The sequence below is a fragment of the Prenolepis imparis genome, unplaced genomic scaffold (genome assembly GCF_030444845.1).
Source record: "Prenolepis imparis isolate NDT839.2.m4 unplaced genomic scaffold, iyPreImpa1.0 SCAF_5, whole genome shotgun sequence".
Taxonomy (NCBI): Eukaryota; Metazoa; Arthropoda; class Insecta; order Hymenoptera; family Formicidae; genus Prenolepis; species Prenolepis imparis.
This window is the reverse complement of record NW_028141163.1, coordinates 8,342,700-8,363,251: the sequence shown is the minus strand read 5'-3', so window position 1 is coordinate 8,363,251 and position 20,552 is coordinate 8,342,700. Positions and strand designations below refer to the sequence as shown.

At 29.5% G+C, this 20,552-nt stretch overlaps 1 protein-coding gene across 4 annotated transcripts in view; it reads right to left on the bottom strand.

The window, feature by feature from the left end:
• Positions 1 to 20,552, bottom strand: part of LOC145936313 (uncharacterized) — a 283,300-nt gene that overhangs the window by 42,440 nt on the left and 220,308 nt on the right. For 3 of the 4 annotated variants that reach the window (XM_083038403.1, XM_083038405.1, XM_083038406.1), the window contains one exon: positions 12,231 to 13,506. The exons of the other annotated variant lie outside the window; for it this stretch is intronic. The gene's annotated coding sequence lies outside the window, so the exon portion shown is untranslated. Of the gene's footprint in view, positions 1 to 12,230; positions 13,507 to 20,552 lie in introns of those variants that run through there. 4 annotated transcript variants of the gene reach the window in all.

Genomic DNA, 20,552 nt, shown 5'->3' with positions numbered 1-20,552 from the left:
TTTTTTTCTAAACTGAGATATTCAATCGTTTCCAGATTTTTAAAACACCCTGTACACACACATACACACACTCTTCCCACACACACATGTATTTATATACATAATTTGAATTATTTGTTTTCAGATCAATGTGTGCTGTGTACTACACTCCGCTATTGCAGATATCGGTGAGTGAGAAATTGTTTATTTCAATTGACTTGAAAGTATATTATAACATCTCTTTCTAAAGAAGGCATGTTAAGTCCATTCTTACAAGTATTGTTGCATCTTTTCCGCGATGCTTATATTGACTGTCTTGATTCGCATTGTGTGTTATATTTGTAGCATCGAGAAGCTGTCATCGAGAGAGTTAATAGTTTGACAGTTTGTCCAAAATAAAATAAAATAAAATAAAATAATATGTTATAATATTTTTAACTCGATTAATATTTTTGGTAGTTATCAGCTGATTTCTGTCAAAAAATATTAATCGCGGATAAGGTATTATAATATATTATTTACCAAATATTACTATTTTAATATTTTTTACATATTATTGTTTTAAAATTTAATTAGCAAATTAACGCTTTAATCAGCTGTTTTTTGTAAAAAATATTAATAAAGCGTTGATTTGTTAATTAAATTTTAAAATAATAATATGTTAAGAATATTAAATAGTAATAAGTTGTAAATAATATGTTATAATATATATATAGTAACTTAATATTTTTTGACAGAAATCAGCTGATAACTGTCAAAAATATTAATTGAGTTTAAAGTATTGTAACATATTATTTAAAACATATTATTTTATTTAATTTTATTTTGAACAAACTATCAAACTGCTAACTCTCGCGATGACAGCCTCTCGATGCTACGAATATAACGCACAATGCGAATTGAGACAGTCAATCAGTATCACGGAAAAGAGGCAACAATACTTGTGAGAATCAACTTAATATGCCTTTTTTTAGAAAGGGATCTAATTTATACTTTTTTTGTTTATTAATAGAATTTTATTGCACATTATCTTTTCGCATCCTCTAATGGTTTCAATATTTAATATCTAATATAAATTAAATTTTAAATTAACCTGAAAAACTAATCGCGATTATTATAAGCAGAGAAATGCGTGACCTATCGATAATATCGGATGTTTAATTTTAAACATATCTAGTAAAACGATTAGCGCAAATTGAATTATTGATTTTGATAAGTTTGACGCAAATCGCAAAATACATAATACGCGTAAGTTTTCCTTAATTTTCATATTCGCAAGTTGAATGTCTCGTATTTTGGCCTAAAATCTGTCTTACAAATATTTAAAAAAGTGCACCGAGTTTATCAGAAGAACAAACATCAAGTTATAAGTCTTATTTGCAGGAAAAATTAAAATTCTTTGTTTATATAAAAATGAGAATGGAGTAGAAAATCAATATCGCATTACGTCAACATTGCCCTTTTTTGTGTGCCATGCCAAAAGTTTGATATTTGGATTTAAAAGCCGTTTTATTTTTAGTACACACGGCGTGCAAATAGTTGCGTTACACGGCTAGAACTAGCCATTTATGGATGTGAGAGAGAAATCTCTCTGTGCGATTTACGATGGCTTACTAAATATTATATATACCAACAATTTGTCTGTCGTTTGTGCGTTTGGCGACTTTATATTCGCGTATTCCCAAGTATTTGAACAAAAAGTTCAACAATATTGTGCTACTGCAGGAATGCACTTTTTTGAAGTATACACATTCACCTGAAACGAGAATTTATCACAAAAATTTGTTTTAAAAATAAAATTCAACTGTATTCTTCTGCATTTGATTAAGCATTTGCATTTGCTTGATTATTATATATTACAATTTTATTGATATTATATTTATTATTAATAAATATATGCGATCACAGAAACTCAAAACTAGTGAAAATTTACAGAAATAAGATTATATGTTATATCATTTTACGTTTTATCATTATTATGATTTACTGATGTGATTAATAAATTAAATATTCATTAAGATATTCAAGTTATAAATGTAATATGCAGTTTCATCAAATATATTTGTCCGTGACTATTTGAAATATTTAATTTTATGATAATTTTATGGTAAATCGATATTTAAAAGACTTTTGATTTTTGATCGCGCATTTTTGCCAAACAAATGCCGGCAATTAGAGAAGCAGCGGAACAATGGCAACGGCTGAAGCCGAAACGATGCCAGGCAGATGTATCTGCATTCTTCCGCGTTTGATTAATCGACAAGTATTTTAGCCGGTGAATATTTATCATCTCTCATCCTTCCCCGTCAACAATTTGCATTGTCCTCGAGTGCACTCGACGTCACCGTGCGATGCGCACATTCGTGCGTAATCCGCTACCGGCTGTATTAAGCAGCATCGCTCTTAAACGGACGGACTTTATGTATGTACTTTACGAACATAGTTACATAGTTACATAGAGGGAGTGTCTTATATAAAATTGTGACAGGGTGTCACGATACAACACACACGTTTTATGAAATAAAATCTTTGTTAACTTTTGTCACTTAAAAAATGATTTTTTAAATATTACTGCGTTGAAAACATATTGCACGCAGCTCGCTATTAGGTACATATTTATTAAATTTTATTTTAAAACATTGTAATAATAATATTAAGAGAAAATTACATCTTTTGAGACATAGTAATTTAAATAGATAAAAAAAGTTAATGACTTTCTTAAACAAGAAACTTTATGATATATGGATCATGAATCGAAAATCGCTCTTTTTCATTGCCATGTCGCGTAACTATCGTGATATTAATATACGATGAAGATACATAACATCAGGAAGTAAATACGATCGATGGCTAGTAAAAAATTAATTTAATTAGCATATGCACCCTACACATGCACGCAAATAAAACACTAATTAAATGTAGTAAGTAAAAAATTATAGATTTTCCATTATTGAAAGATTCTCGGAAAAAATCTTGCATTTTCTCTATAATCTTTACAAAAAATTAATAACAAATAAACAAAATATACCTCACCGATTTTTTGTGTAACATATCTTAATAAATCCCAATATTTTTATGATAAAAAGCTATTAAACTGCATTTGTCATCGTCAAAGTTTCTTTTTTTTATTTTTTGCTTATCTATATTTTATTATAATTTTCTTTAATTATTATGTAAATAAAATAGAAATGGGCAAAAACATTTTTTACTTTTATAAGCTAATACAAGAGCAAGATTAATAAAATTACTACAGTGAAATATGCGGCTTCTTCGAAGACTAGTGCGCATTTACGTAATCGTGGATTTCATTCTTTGCATACTTTCCTTCGAGCGTATTGAATTTTCCATAGGATTTCTTATCGCAATGTGCAATGTGCTAAATTCTATCCCATGTGTATCAATCCTGAAAACACATAAAGATGAAATACGAATACCTTTGACATAGAAAACAGATCTCTTTTTTCAAGAAAAATAATTATTTTTTGATATTATTTTTTTATTTATTATTTGATATAATTTTTTTTAAGGTTTAAGTTCTAACTTTCTGAAAAATGTGCGATATAATATAGCATTTTGTTCTTTTAATTTATATATAATCATATGTTACAAAGTTTAGACAATATTCATGTAAAAATAATTATGCACTTTCATAAATTCATACATATCAAAATATGCTTCTAAAACTTTTTTCTAGAAGTTTTCTAGAAAATTAAAATAATTATGTTTTATGTCATAATAATCATTTAAACAACGTGTGATAATATACATTTTTATGTATACTTAGCAATTTCATTGAGCTACCTATTTAATATTGTCGTCTGCTCGGGGGGATTGGGATAAAACATTCCTGAAACGCTCATACTTGTGTGCTTCCAAACTGTTTATTTAATAACCCACAATTGCTTTACATATACAGCTTTGAAGTAAATGCGCCCCGTTTGATCGTGAGCGCGTTGATTAATTCTCGACTCGTAATTTACAGCGGTGATGTAAGTGCGAGGGATCTTAATATATTACTTAAATATTAACATATCTGAGAGAGTACGGGTTTATATGTATAAACAGTTATACAACTTATGACTAGTTTATATCGGTCCTTTACACGACTGATTCGAGCAACGTGCCAGGTCTCTGTCGCTTCATCGATGTTTGATGTATATTCCCATAAATGCTATCATAAAAATTAAACAGTCATTGATTATAAATTATTTTTTTGTCGTACATAATATATATTTCATATCTCTGTTATACATATTTTTGGTTCATTATAGATGGTTGATCATTACAAAATTAAATATAATATAATTTGTAATTTCTCAATATGTATTAATATAATTAATAATTTCTGTTCTCATCAAAATTTTCCTTCAATATAAATAATCATATATAATAACAGTTTAATATAACATATGATAAAATATTATTTATATATAACAAGACAATAATATTTTAAAAATATTTTCTACTAATTTTTTTTAATTCTAAAGAGCGCAATAGGCTTTCTGTCTCTTATTGCAAATATTAAGTAATAATATTTTTTTAAAAATTTTAATCGTTATAATAATTTTATAACATCCAAATTCTTTAAAAAATATTCTTTATGATGTTTTCCTGATTCCCAATGCTTGAAGCACAATTTCACGAAAGAAAAAAATATTTACACAAATAAAAGTAATATCATTCTCATTATTTATGCCTTTGCACATACATACGTATCCTTATAATTTACAATTTAAAAAAAAGGAATAATTATTATAGTAGATATATTAAATATCATATATTTGATAAACTGGTAACATCTCCCAACGATATTTCCGCGTATCGGAAAGTTAAAATTGGCAAAACGTGGTTCCCATGATTATACATATGTACGTCACGCAATTCGAATTAGAAAAATCCTAGACTAGAGCGGAAACGATTGCGAGTTATAAACCAGCGAAGACGTACATCCGATATGAGAGAGGATCTCGAACTCGATGGCGGATCTTCATCGCGATGCCATTTCAATTCTGTCATAAAGTTTCCACGACACGGACACGGTCTCTATTATTACGTAGGATCATTTTGTTTACGATGCTCGCGCCTTCCGCAATGTTATGCAACTCCCGTTGATACGTCCGATGCATCCGTTCGCAATGACAGTTCCCATGTGACGCTCGTATGTATGTACATACGCCCACAGAAACATCGTCGACGTTGACTTTCGCGTCAATGTAATTGAGGACTTAAAATTTCAGTGCCCGATATACGGATGAGATGAAACAAGACTGAGTGAGCCGAAATGCATTTCGCAAATTCGCCGATGTTCCTATTCACAGAAATGTTTCTCTTGTCCGTCCACGTTTGTTAACGTTGGTTCAAAAAGAACTTGTAATCAGTAGATTTCGTTTAACTTTTTATTAACTTAATGCACATACACACGCATCTCTCTTTTTAATCTTATTTCACTTATAAATTTAATTAAATCTAATTTTTTAAAAATGATATCAATTATAAAATGTATATTTGCACGAGAAAAAGTTAATAAATTACCCTATAAAAAATTTCATTTATTAAAATTTTTATATTCTTTTTAAAACAAACAAACTAAAGGCTTCTTTTTATATCCTTTTACTTCGTAATTTTCGTAATAAACATTTCAATCGACTTCTCTTCGATCGATAGCAGTTTCAAATTGGCATCGCGCGGAAAACTTGATTCTACGATCAAAATTCGTCTCGTGAAAGGTATTCGAGAAAAATGCGAGCGACAGAGGGAGATCGTGTGCAGGTCAACGAAACCGCGGAAAGAATGTGCAATTGCAGCTGGTCAAAAAGTGACCCGGATCGGCCAGTTCGTTGCGTTGGCGCAAGCTCGACGATCGTCGGATCGCGTCGTCCAAACTTTGTCAGCCGGTCGGATTTTTTTACACGCTACGGAAGTAGAACGTGCGGGAAAAACCGGGCATGTAGTCACCGGAACTGTAGGATTTATCACGAGCTCGACTGCGCACATGCGTAGTCCGCTCTTGAGAACTCTGCAAACTGAGAATTTTCGCGATTGAGTTGTCTGCTCCGCTTTGAAAGTTTTCTCTACGGCAATTTCTATAAAAGACTTTTACTATTTTTTTTTTCCTTTTTTTATTTCCTTTTTATACATAACGAGTTTCGAAAACTGAATGACTGACATGCATATTTATATCGTAGCGTGACAGCTGTTACTTTTAGATAGAACGTTCCGTAAAGCAGTTTTTATTGGCGTTAAACCATTGCAGAGTACAAAGCGTGACAAAAGATCACAAGTTCAATGACGTGACATTTTTTCCCAAGCAAAAAAAAAATATTATTAATAAAAATAAAAATTATATTCCTTCTTAATATTAGTATTATTTATATTTGATACATGCTTGATATCTGATTGTTTTATTATAAACTATTTTAAATTATTATATTAAACTACTATTAAAAATTAGTATTGGTACATATATAAATTAATAAATGAATTAATTAATTAATTTATTAACTCCCTATCAAAAAATAAAATTTACTATTCCTAAATAATTAAGATTGATCGGCTAGTCCAATTTTTCATAATAATTATGTTGCTCAAATTAAATATTAATTTAACATATAATTAAATTTATCAATTGAGGATGATTACAATATTTAAAATAAGGGATTCTCGGGAGGGACGTCGGCGTAATTCAAGGTGCACATCTCCAAATTTTGAAATGGGCACTAATATTGTTTAACCTATATACACCCCAATGCGACGAACTTTTTCCATCGCAATTTGCGAAGAGAAGTGAACAGATTGAAGAAGATAAAAGAAAAAAAGAAGACAACAGTAATCGATCGGGAAATTCGTTTTACTGTAACCGACCAACTGCGAAATAGCTGAAATTTCCTTCATCCAAATTGGCTCACGGATTTTATTCTTTTTTTCTCTTTTTTTCTTCTTTCTTTTTATCTTTATAGTTACGTTTTAAGCGGATATCGCAATATGATGTGCGACTGATTTAAGTACAAAGTAAACTCGTCGACGTGATATTGTAAATATGAGTAAAATCCCTCAACTGTACAAACTTTTTAAATTAAAATGTTTCATCTTTCACTGACGACAGAAATGTTTGATTTGACTTTTTGATGAAAAATATTCTGTAGAGCTTTTAAGCTCTAAGCTTTAAGTTAGGCTTTGTGACGAGTAGTTTAAATTTTTGTTCAAATTTTTAACGAGAATTTGTAAGAATTTAAAAGAATTTTTAAGAATTCTAGATTTTTTTAAATAATAAAAATGCAGTTTTAATGACAATCTACGTTTCATAAATTCGATTTATTACACGTTGTGCAATAAATGTTGTAATGTATTTATTATGCAATATTTCTAAATTAACTTGACATAAAAAAAAACGTTTTATTCACGCTATTCAGAGATATTATATAATTTTCTAGTAATTTCGTTTATTCGTCTGCACTTTCGATAACTCGGAATTACTTTCAACAGAATATTAAATATTTCTCAGCCAATTGATTGCAATAAAGGATATTCCATAAGGATCATTCTCACATATTTTTCGTCTATCATAGAATGCGAATTCTTTTCAAAGATATTTGAATACTGTATATAACGTACTATAAATATCCCTTTTGATATCTCCAAACGTTCAAGACAAGCATTCTTCGTTCGATCCTTTTGAAGCATCTAGAGATCGCATACGAAAAATTCGCTCTACGTATACGTATAACTGCCGTATAACAGTGTTAGGCACGATTGGTACATTCGACTGATAACATGGCAGTGTGAAACGGCGGTTGATAAGGATGATCTAGGGCTCGGAATGATACCGGTGATAAGAGAGAATTGGTTGCGACTCGTATCAGGATTTCTCGTTGCAAAACGATTAATCCTTACAACGACACCCTATAAAGTAATTCTATCGAATAATTAGATCTTAGGAAATCTGACAAGATCAGTATATATCGAGATAAATCGAGCTAGCGGTTCGTCTATTATTAATGAAGTTATTTACATGATTCATATGCGTTCAAGCGTTCGCCCCTTCGAAATATCAACCCAAACTGTATAATAAATCTATCAAAGAGAAAAGAAACGTCATATTGTAATAAGAAACTAAATATTATTCACGAAGAAGGAATTAAAAAAATTAAATATTAAGATCTAATATTTTTTAAATACAATTTTTCTATTTTGTGTCTTGAAACATTATAAAGTATTAAAATATTTTGCCTGGTAGAGCTCAATTTTTTTATTTCTGCATTTCTTACGCTGCTATATTTTTATTAAAATAATGAATTGTAAAATAACATATTTTTACTTTAAAATATGATATACGAATAATTTTCATTAAAATGTACATTTTTATAAAAATTTTTTTATGGCCAATAATTTTGAAATATTTTTAACTGACTCTATTTCGAATTTCGAACAAATTGTGTCAAGAACTTTGATTTTGTTAAAATTTAGTTTCATATAATAAAACAATATTACAACCATCTCTATTATTGCAATTTAATTTATACTTTAATATTCTCTCTCTCTCTCTCTCTCTCTCTCTCTCTCTCTCTCTCTCTCTTTCTCTCTCTCTTCTCTCCTCTTTCTGTCTTTCTCTTTTTCTGTCGAATATATTCTCTAGTGGCAGTAATAAGTTTCACGGAAATTTTCTCCGCGCAATAATCTTAGAATCGTTGAAAAGTTATATCTGAAACATTGTTACGATACTTATTCTTGATTATTGTGGTAGACAAGTCTAATTAATCTACTGATCAACAAGTGGATAATGAACAAAAGAAGAAGTACCGATCGTGCCTAATAATCACAGGATATCTACAGGATATCAAGCATCTTTGTTCTCTCCTCGCACATTGCTCATAATCTTCCCTTGTGTATGTGAGATAATATACGACTTATATGACTCTCTTGACGGACATGTTTTCGCCACTTCGTAAATCTTCGATCGAGATTTTTTATTATTTTCTGTCTACCACCTCCACAAAATATTAATAAGATAACAAGAAGAAAAACGCCGTATTTACATATAAAAATATATCTTATCGTGATTGAGTCTATGTATAATATACATATATATATCTATATGTATATATATATACTATATATGTATATATGTGTATATGTATATACATATATATATATATAATATATTACGAATATAGATAAAACTTCTCTTAACGTACGTCGCGATTCGTTTGATACGTTTCCACACATCACAAGTTTCTTGGTAATCCGATGTACAATAATTTCGATAAGTAATGCGATAACACATAAGTAGAATGGTCCAATTTGGAAAATGTCCGATATTATTCGCTCTTTGGTTTTATTTTACAAATGTAAAAATTGCAGTTGATTAAATAACTATCGTGAAATAACTATATGCATATCCATGACATCTTTATAATCTTTATCAGGGAACTTGAAGGCAAATCGCAAGAATTCGATTATTTTTGCATTTCTCCTAAAATATGTATTTAACACGTATTTCTTCACGGAAAGCAAAGTATTTTTAATTAAAATAATTATGTAATAATGCAAAATACAGAAAATCTTAATCGATTAAAATAAATTGTTTTTATACAATTATTATTGATAAGAAAATAATCTTATACACAACAATATTGTGTAGTGTAAATTTTGCAATTGCTAAGAGAGAGACTCAATTACTTTAAAAATTAATTACAAATAAATTAGAATTCACTCTTTCCATTATAAGATTTAAGCGACTTAATAATAAGATCATAGATTTTTAAATCATAATCTCGATGAAATATTTTAAAAAGGATTATTATCACAGATTTATATATAATTTATATATCGCGAGTCAGAGCATTTTGTCGCTATATAAAACAAATTATTAGCTTCATCACCTTCGGATAAAGGTGTTCTTATTAAATGACATAAAATGCTTTCCAGTAGAAAAAAATGTATTTGAAATGCAATTAAATATTCTGTGAAAGATCAGACCATTTGTGCGAAAAATTACACGTCTTTCTGTTAACTAGGTCGAGTCTTTGGCTGCTTTTTAGCAAACAGGTAACGAATTCTTGTTGGCACTTACGTCAATACGTATCGCGAATATTGAATAGTCGGCTTTGAATAGTAAAGAAATATGCCATATTGCAGTAAGATAACTAACAGAAAGAAGAGAAAAGAGGACGGGTACTTCCTCGGCAAGAAGAGAAATATCCTCCTCGGCTATATCCAAATTGGACCCATCCTCTTTCATATTCTGTACATGGTGTCCTGAACGCGCTGCACGCGAGAGAGTACTTTTATACTGTGAAAAGTACCATACAAATCTGTACTTGTTACGCAGTACATGCACTCCTCCCAAAGAGACTTCATTAACAAAATATTTATTTCCTACTTCTAGTCTCTACTTTTCCATGAAAAAAATGTCCATTTCTGCATTATTTATTAACATAATGTAGCTAACTAGATAAATTTCAAGATAAAAATTTAAAATTTCTCAAATTTCCAAAAAATAAAATAAAAATATAATTTGAAAATATATCTCTGCTTGTGTGCAATACATTTCTCATTTAAAAATATAGATAGACTTAACGTCAAATGCAAAGATATGCACTAAATGCAAAAACGCACTGATTTCGTGCGTCAATCGCGTATCTATATGCATCGGAGATTATCAAAGTGACGATAGCCATTGAGCGTCACGAGATTATTTTGCTCGCGTGTGTTTTTATTAACTGGCTGCACATGTCGATTGTATGGCACTTTTTTTTAAGTGAAACGTACGTCACCATGATAATTAACGCGTTTTCCAGCAGCCGATTTACTATCTGATTTAAAAACAAAAACTCAATCATCAGCGAGCAGTAAAACGGCCATATATTGTTTAAATAATGAATATAAATATTGCTCGATTATGTAGCATTTTTAATTTGTAAAAGTTTTTGCCTTAAACCGTTAATAACCATTATAAGTTTTATTGAAAATAATATTTTCTAAATAATTTGTTAAAAACAATAAAATTATTTAATATTAAATCAGATATGTTGAAATTATAAATTAACATATTATACTTTTTTTGTTTAATTAAACAGTTAATTTTTTTATCATAATTTTCGCAGAGATTGCATTCTTCTCACGTCAATTGCGGAGATTGAATCTCAGATAGGACTGTGTACTTTCAGGACACTCTGCACAGTTACATCTTTTCGGCATAGTTATTTCGAACTTGACCTATTGCCTGAAAGTTATAACAAGGTTCTGCAAGTTTATTCGGTCGAGCGTAAAATCGCGCGGCATGTTCGTTAGTTTCGCTTACGTTCTTCTACGTGTATGCAACTCATCTGGTTTCTCTTCTATGCTTCTTTCTACCCTCTTTTGCTTCGTTTTGGCGTGGTGCGGCGAGTGGCACACAAATAATTCACAGCGGTATTTTGAGTGTAGAAGCACTTCTAAAGGGAGTTTCGCGGAATGAAATTGCGAGATGGAGTAAGAGAGGGAGAGAGAGAAAGAGAAAGAGGAAAAAAGGATGGTACAGGAAAACGTCTTTTCGTCGTTTCGCAACTACGACGCGTTTGAAGATCCTTCTCAATTATTTAACGACGTGATGATTACTATGCCTGAATAAACCGATAGCGTCACTGTGTTTACTTCCGATATTTAAGTCGCGACGTAAAAGTTTTTATTTTTTCAAAAAGCAGTCATGCAAATCATAATAATCAAAAGATCATACGAACATTAATTAATTAATCCTTTTTGTATTTATTACATAATTTTTTTATAGTTAAAAGTTAAAACATTTTTTAGGACGTTAAAGTACACTGGAAACTTAATTAAAAATGAAAGCATCATAAAATAAAAACTAAAATTAGCAAGAAAATTAAATATCACTATATGCAAAAGTTATCATCTGGAATATGAAAGCAGATTTTTTACATTTCTCTTTCCTCGCATTAAAAATTTTTATCTTCTATTAAAAAGGAAACATGACTAATTTTCTGTAAAAAAAGTTTTAATTAGACATAATTTTACTTGAAATTATGTTGATATAAAATGACTACCATATATTCCATGTGTTATGCCTAAATAAAATAATTGAAGAAAGAGAGTTTAATTCTCTACACACTCTACATAAAAATTGAGAAAACGTATAAAATCGTAATTAACAAAAAAAGTAATAAACAAAAAATTTTGTTTATTACTTTTTTCTTTTTAAATTTCTGTTTAAATTTCCATTTATATCAGAATGCATTTAAAATTTTTCCCTTTGTTTTCAAAAATTAAAAAGCAGACAGATGATAACTTTATTGTTTTAAGCAAGTTGGGCAATTTAATTTGATTAATAATGGTTTATTGTTTGCAGTTCATTATTTTCTACATCATATACTTTATATTGCATTAAACATAAAATTCCTTTTGCAATGGCGAAGCATGCCAAATTTTCTGTGATATTTAATAATATTCAATATCACCCTACTATTAACGATGTCGATTATGTCTTTTATTTTTTGAAATAACGTTTACAATAAATATTAATACCATGCACAATTAAAATATTTGATAAATATTTTGTCGAAACAAAATAAATTAGATTTATAAGATATTTCAAATTGTAATAAATCCAAGCAATTAGAGTTCATCAATTAAAAGGCACAGTACATTTTCAGATACTTTAGTGAATAGTGGAAATATTTTAATAATTTACGTAAACACACATTTATCATACATAAATTGTTAAAGGTACTTTACAAATATTTTATATTTTGTAATAATCGAACTTGTAATAAACCATGAATCATTATTATTACATTTTTAATAATAATAACTGTATATTTACTTCGTGTTTATGAAGAATATTTTAAACAAGTTCATGTCGCTGTTATGTCAAGCTTTTGAGAAAATAAAAATTTGCGTTAAGAGAAGGGCATTTCTTCGTAAATAAAGTTCTGAAGGATATTATATTGCAACCTGTTATTGGCTTCGCCATCACAGCACCCCGTCTTGTCTTATCGACACATGGATTTTCCTCACTATCAGACAGCGATGAGCAAAAAATGTCCAAGTCTTCGATCTTTCTCACAACTTATCTCAATGAAAAATAACTTAACAAACTGTACAATGGCCCACTTTTAATAAATTTTTACCTCGATGAAGAATCTTCCATTCACCATCTTCTCGAGATTGTTGAGGGTTCCTGCTATGATTTTTATGCACTACTTTGACTCCTGTCATTATGGTATGAGCTTCCGATGTTCGAGCTCCTCGAGATTTCATATTTGCGGAAATGTACGTCGTACACTGTAAATCTTTGCGACGCGAGGCATCGTACGATACAGTTCGATCACCTCGAGAATAGATCGTATCGATGCGCACCGATTCACCACTGATCGAGGTGATGATGTGTAATCCCGATGATGAGCACACAATCCGCCGCATCATTGCACTGAACTGCATTGTTGCATCTGTGCACGTGGCACCTGCCTGTCTGCATCCGTTGAGACGTGCAAATGCATCCGGAATAAAAATCCAGACACTGGATGAAACAATCTGGAAAAGAAAAAGATACGACGTTTGCACGTTTTAGCATGATGAGACATTGAGAAATAAAAAGAAATCATTTTTTTTTATAATAAAAAAATTAATATACATATATATAATTTATTTTATTATTAATATTTATTTAACAATTATTGTTTCATAATTATATATTTAATAAACGCATCTTGTGTGTTCTTATCTAGATATATTGAGATAAACAAATAAGTTTAGAGAGAGAGAAAGAGAGTAATAATGCATAATTATGTTATTTGTGTATGTTGTGCAGAACTAACAGTGAAATAATTTTACTCCAAATATATATATAGTATAGGACGTCCGTATTTTTATGTGGATTTTTGATTAATAATACTTCTAGAACAAATAAATAATATAAATAAAAAGGTATTGCAGAGACATTCTGAATATTATATATAATTGCGAAATTTTCTATTTTGCATTTGCATTTGCTAATTAATTAGAAAAATTACAAAGGGATTGTTATAGACTGTAAGACAGACACAAAAGCATCACAGAGTTCGTTTTTTCTAGAATTACACAAACGTATGATTACGCACGACTTTATTGAATATATCTAAAACTATCCAGTCTCAGTTTATTATTTTAATGGCAAATTCTTCATTAAATTTATGGCCAACTTTTTTTTATCAGAATTTAACACAGGACCATTTTTATCTTGCTTTTTATACTATTTTAATAAACGACACTTTAATTAAAATTTTTATAAATATTATATAAAACGATAACTATAAAAAACTTTGTCTTCTATATTTGTTTGTTTAAAACTTAATTCTCGTAAAGTCAATTTCAAATATTTATAATACAAAGATTGTTAAGATCTCGAAATTTTTGTTTAAGAGAAAGTTGATTCAAAATTCAAAAAATCTTTCTTCCTCTCTTTCTTTCTTATAAAACACGATAATGTTTGAATAATTTGTATAATGTACGTGTAGTTTAAAAAAAAGAAACATTATCTTACATCGTGTATTGTCTTACTTTATCTTCGCCTATCTCTCTTGCCGCGCAATCATTTGCTTCCCGGAGAAAAACCATCGTGTACTACGAGCAAACGCTTCCGGAGAAAAAAAGCTTGTATTATCATCGTCTTGCTCGGCGCGCATTTGACTCACAGAAAAGATTACTTCCCTTATCCGTTCCCTTCACCCAGGGATTCGGTCGCAAAGACTGCTGTTTACGCGATCGATGGTAATGGTAATGCGCGCGAGGGTATGTACGTTCGCTCACGTCGTGGATGAGAATTACATATTAGGATGGTGGAAGGGTGGGTGGATGAGTGGCTGTATAGAGTTTAAGTACGTTTCATTTGAATATATTAATTATTCATTTTACACTCCGCGGAAGCCGCGTATCGCGTTAATCCACGTGCGATTACCGAGTATGTTGAGCACGATTCCACGTCGATCGCAATTCATTGCTTGCACGTATGCACGGTGAAATAATTTGCACAGCGTCGATGGTAAACTGGTGCTTCTATTAATGGCTCTTATTAATTCTTATATTTACAATCCGTTTCCTTCCACTAGAAGAAAACCTTATATTCCATATACAACTATTAACATTTTTCTTAAAAATAATCAAAAAATTTAAAATTTTTAACAATATTACTTTAATCAAAATATAAATATAGATTAAAGGATAGTGTGATATCTATATTTTAATATAATGTTTTATTATTCGTATTAAAAATTATTTTCAAAGCAGAGTTTCTATTTAGGTACGTATTTCACATTAATGTCGCAATCAATTTTGAACATCAAATCATGGTTTTCCCAAGTTTTAGAACAATGTGAAAAAATTATAAATATTTTTATCTTAACATTTTATTTCATGTTTTACTTAATTTCGACAAAAATCTTATATTATTAAAAATCTTGCTTATAAAACAAATACAAATTCCTATCAAACATATATGTTATATAAATATTTGATTTAACATATAGTTTGATAGAGAAATAAGACATATCAAATAAATCTTAAAAAGAAAATATTTTTATAAAATTATATGATTTTAATCTGATATAAAAAGATATTGATAAAAAAAGATTCGATAATTTCTGAACTTAAATCAGTAACATTAATTTTCAATTATTTATTACTGCTTAATTTAAACGAAAGATTTAACATTTTAATTCATCTTCATGGTTTGATACTATAGTCAATATATTGCTAAATTAATTGTTGAGTTAAAACAAGACTTATATTTAAATTTTAATTGTAAAAAATCGCATAATGTTCCAAATATTGTAATACTGATATTAATCATCCCTCTAAGCAATATCGGGAACAATCAAGTAATATTAACAAAAGTTTATTCGCTACATGTGAGCTATTTGTTAATTTAAATATAGTATTAAATACTGTACTCTACTAAATATTTAGAATACATTATACGTGCATGACACCGTTACGAGTAAGTTTCGAAATTTAGCACACTATTAATACCTAAGTATGTATGTATAAATAATACAATATTATCGACTGACGCATTATTAATTTACAGCTTAGTAATCTATCTCAATATCATTGTATATTAATTTAGATTTTAATAAATATAGTTAATAAATGAATCAAGAGAGAGAGAGAGAGAGAGAGAGATACCTACAGAAATACATCATATATTATCCTATACCGTAATTGTCTGATAATTATGTCTGCAATATACCGTAGTAATAGTATATCTGTAGTAAACAAATATATCATCAATCTCAGTCATCGCAAGCAACGGTTATCGATCACTTTAAGGTGATGTACAATGGTATTACCAAATTTATTCATCTCATTATATTTCTATAATATTTTGTTCTCTCATAGATCAATAATTTTCTAATATCTTTTTCGCAAAAATTATTTTTTGTAATAAACAACATATATGCATATAATTAACAATGTATAAATGCATATAACATGCGTATAATTAACAATACATTTAATAATTACAGATAAAAAATACATTCAAATAAAACTATATAATTAGCAGTTAATAAATTTGTAAAAAAAAATACAATAACGCAGCTTTATTTTGCAGTATTCTTTCAGTCGTATAATTTCTTCAATTTATACGCAAGAATAATTTAACATATTTACCACAGAATAGAGAAATGTGTATTATAATATAATTTTATCTTTAATGATTCAAATTTCGTTATCAACATTTGCTTCCATTTAAACATGATTAAATATGACATTATTGTTACACGATGAAGATAGAGGAAATTTATTTTTAATATGAAAAATAAATTCAGGATTGAATGGGTTAATAACCTTTACAGGCAATTTTAGCCGTTCTATTCTTCGCGGTTCATCGATGCGTCGCTCCCGTTATTCCGCGTCGCCGAAGATCGTTCGCAAAATAAGTTGCTCATATATCCGCGATATCCGCGAGAGCGGAAACCATTTTTTCGCACGTCACTGCATCGCGCCGCCGCGCCGGTGAAAATAATAATATATCCGCAAACATTGTCCCTTCGTGTCGAAGGAAATATTACCGATAGAACAAAAATAAATTTCGATTACCTGCGTTGCTGGAATGAGAAAAAGAGGTGGCGGTTCCACGCGGAAATGCCGATCGCTGGGTTACAACAGGACAAACAGTTCGCGGTCCCACAATGTATATATACATATAATAGATATTATTTAAATCCTGCGGTTCAGGCAAAAGACCAGCACGTTGTGGCTCGCTGTTGGATATCGATATTATTTCGTTTTGCTGCAGCGTGAGTATGAGCGGAAATAGGAGTGAGAGATTATTGATAACAATGTCATATATAGGATGTTCCACAAATCCACGATCTTAACTTTACTGATGTGAAGCGCCAAAAAGGTTTAATCCCATTTTTATAGTTATAAGATATTGAAGTTTAAAGAATTGATACATTTATTGATACCATCGTGTTTGTACACTATTTATTTTCGCTTAACTTTGTAATTTAGCACAGAAGTTTAAAATCAGTGAGTTAAGTTTTTCTATTGCTAGTTGTAGGAAAAAGGAACCTTGGGATGGTTAATTCAATTTATTAAAAAACGTGAGTTAGATCGTTTTGGCGCTCAACGCCTCATATATTCTTTAATAAATTCTCTTACGAGCAAATATAATAATTATAAAATTATTTAATATTAAAAATAGAATAATTTTCAAGAAATTATGTATTTAAAAAATACACGTTGCTAAAATGGTAATAGTACGTTTTCGAATTTATATCTTATAAATTATAATAAACATTTAATTTTAAAAGCGCATTGTTGAAATGTCGCGCAAAAGCTTAATGTCAATAAAGAAGAAGTTGCATCGACTGATCTTGTCAGATTTCCATTACATAGAAATTAGATTTGAAATTTGTGGAGAACATGTGTGGCTAAAAGGATTTTGAGAGATCTGGGATATTTGTACGTAACAAAATATGTATATATGTGCATACATAGTAATCAGAGAATATGCAGACGTCGCAACTAGTACATTACAGTATATTCCATATCTGCAAAAATTGCAGTCGCTGTTACGGACTAAACGGGACACTCAATGAACATATAAAATAGCATAGTTGATTGTACGTTTATTATCGTTTTATTGATATTGTGTAAAAAGAGTTAACGAATAACTGCGATACAAAAAAAAGAGTTAAATTGTTAAATTTTACGAAAATGCAATTGTAAATTTTCTCTCTAGAAATTGACGAAAAAGTCAATAAAAAGTTTTATCAGCTATTTATGATTGTAAACAATATAAAAATGTTTTAACAGTTATTTGATTGCAAACATGTAAACGATAATTTAAATAACTCGTTTAAATATTTTATTTATATATAACTTGTATTTTTGTAATCATAATATTACGACTTGTTAATACATATAACTCATAATCATTTTACATCGACACTTTTTGCGCAAAAAAAAAATTTATGCAAAAATACAAAAAAAATATATCGAATATAACTAGAAACATGATTTTACATGATTTAAGATTTACAGGTCACACTATACATATATATGCTCCACATATTAATATAATAACACATATAATAGTAATTATTAATAATGCCGCAACCAATTAAAAATTTTAATAATATTATAAAGCTTCTATAAAGCTATACATATCAATATACAAGTTGTTAAAACACATTGGAAATATATGGCGAACATCAGAAACAGTTTCTTGTTAACAATAGCACAACATATCTTCTCTTATCTAATGATGTTAGTATAAAAGTCGAGTTGCTTTTTAAGCGGGTCAGCATTTATGAAACGCTCGACATTTTTTATCTCTTACCTTTAACTGACAGATAGTTCAAACAAACATCGTCAGAGATTTGTCAACATTCGGATAAACGTATCGAGTATCTATCCATGCATTTTTCCCCTTTTGAGTTTCAAGTTTCTCTCTTTCTCTCTGTCAAGCAACACAATAGAACAATATACGTCGACGAATTTTTCGTTAAATATATAACTGATATCTTTTGACTTAGTTTCATATTTCAATCTTAATCAAGAAATTCTTTCTAATTATTAATCTATTCTTTTTAATTATTAATCTTTCTGCGAATAAAAAGATTCATGGAGATATTAATACTACTGAGGTACCCATTTAAGTGTAAAATATTAAAACGTTGTAATATTCATCCATCCGTTGTAATATTCTATAACGAGACGCAATATCAAAATTCTGAGATTTCCGGTAATTCAAGCAATAGTGATATAATTCAAAATTAATTTTTCTCACAATTAGCATTTACGAATAATCATAATTAAATTAAAAATCATATATCAAATAAAAAAAATGTACTTTTTAATATCTGATTCTCTCTCTTTTAATTGAACTATCGTAAGACATAATCAGTAATAATAAAAATGAATTTGTCATGAGATATGTTTTGTAGCATTTATGAAAATATATGTTTGAAAGAGAAATTTATATAAACAAGATTTTTTTCAATATAATTATATACATAACACGAAAATAATATCTTTAATTAAAATAATATCTTTGCATTGTGTTTAATGCAATAATTAATGCCGCGTATCAAATAACCATCATAATTTGCATATGATTCTATTACTAATTAACTGAAAAATTTAATAATTTGCATGATGTGTTGCTTCATTTCGGTCATCATCATGAAACGCAATAAGAAGTAGATTAATAATTTCGATTATTCTATCATTGCTGTATTTGTTAAATTTCTATTATTCATGTGGCATGTCATATTTCCCCTCTCGTTTAAATCGTGCACTTTTTTTACACGTGCGCTCTTAATGAATCCAATGAACACTTTGCAGTTTTATTGATTCTCCGCTTGTGGTGCTCGGTTATTTGGACTGCGGCCAAGCGCGGCAAAAAGAATTCGCGCGTTTGAATGTACATGAAAAGCCGCCGTGTTTATTCGTTAAACGGATGAATTCGTTTATCAGCGAGCACCGGTTAATTTGAAACCGGAAACCTCCTGACAAATAATCTCCTGGCCACTCTCTCTTTCCCCTCTCGCTCTTCGCGCCAATAAAATCGGTTAATCACTCCGATAATCGATGAATCGTAACCAGCAATTAGACAATTATTATTGACAAACAATGCGTCACAAAATAAATAGCAGTCTTTATGAATTCAAGAGGCGAATGTGCGTCGCTGAGAGGCCGATTCTGTTCGGACAATATATTGTTCCGGTATTAAAAACTACCACTATTAACTACCACATTGTAAGCGGTAGCTATTTGCTGTATTAAACATCGTGAAATTTGAGCGTGGCAAATATATTATGTGACAATGACATAATTGTACGACGCGAACGTAAATATAAATCTCGTTGCGCATAATATGTATAAAGCATAATACTGCGATTTAATTAATTAATGATGTTAGCTCTTCTCAATTCTTTTCTCGTTAATGTTACATTTTAGAAACACAAATACGATTTTGTATCGTTGCTGTTTTGTGGAACAGTCGTATTTGCGAGCACAGTATTTGCGATCGCAACAAGCCTAGTCAAAAGGGACGAGTGTAAAGGAAATTTCCATTAACTAATGAAATA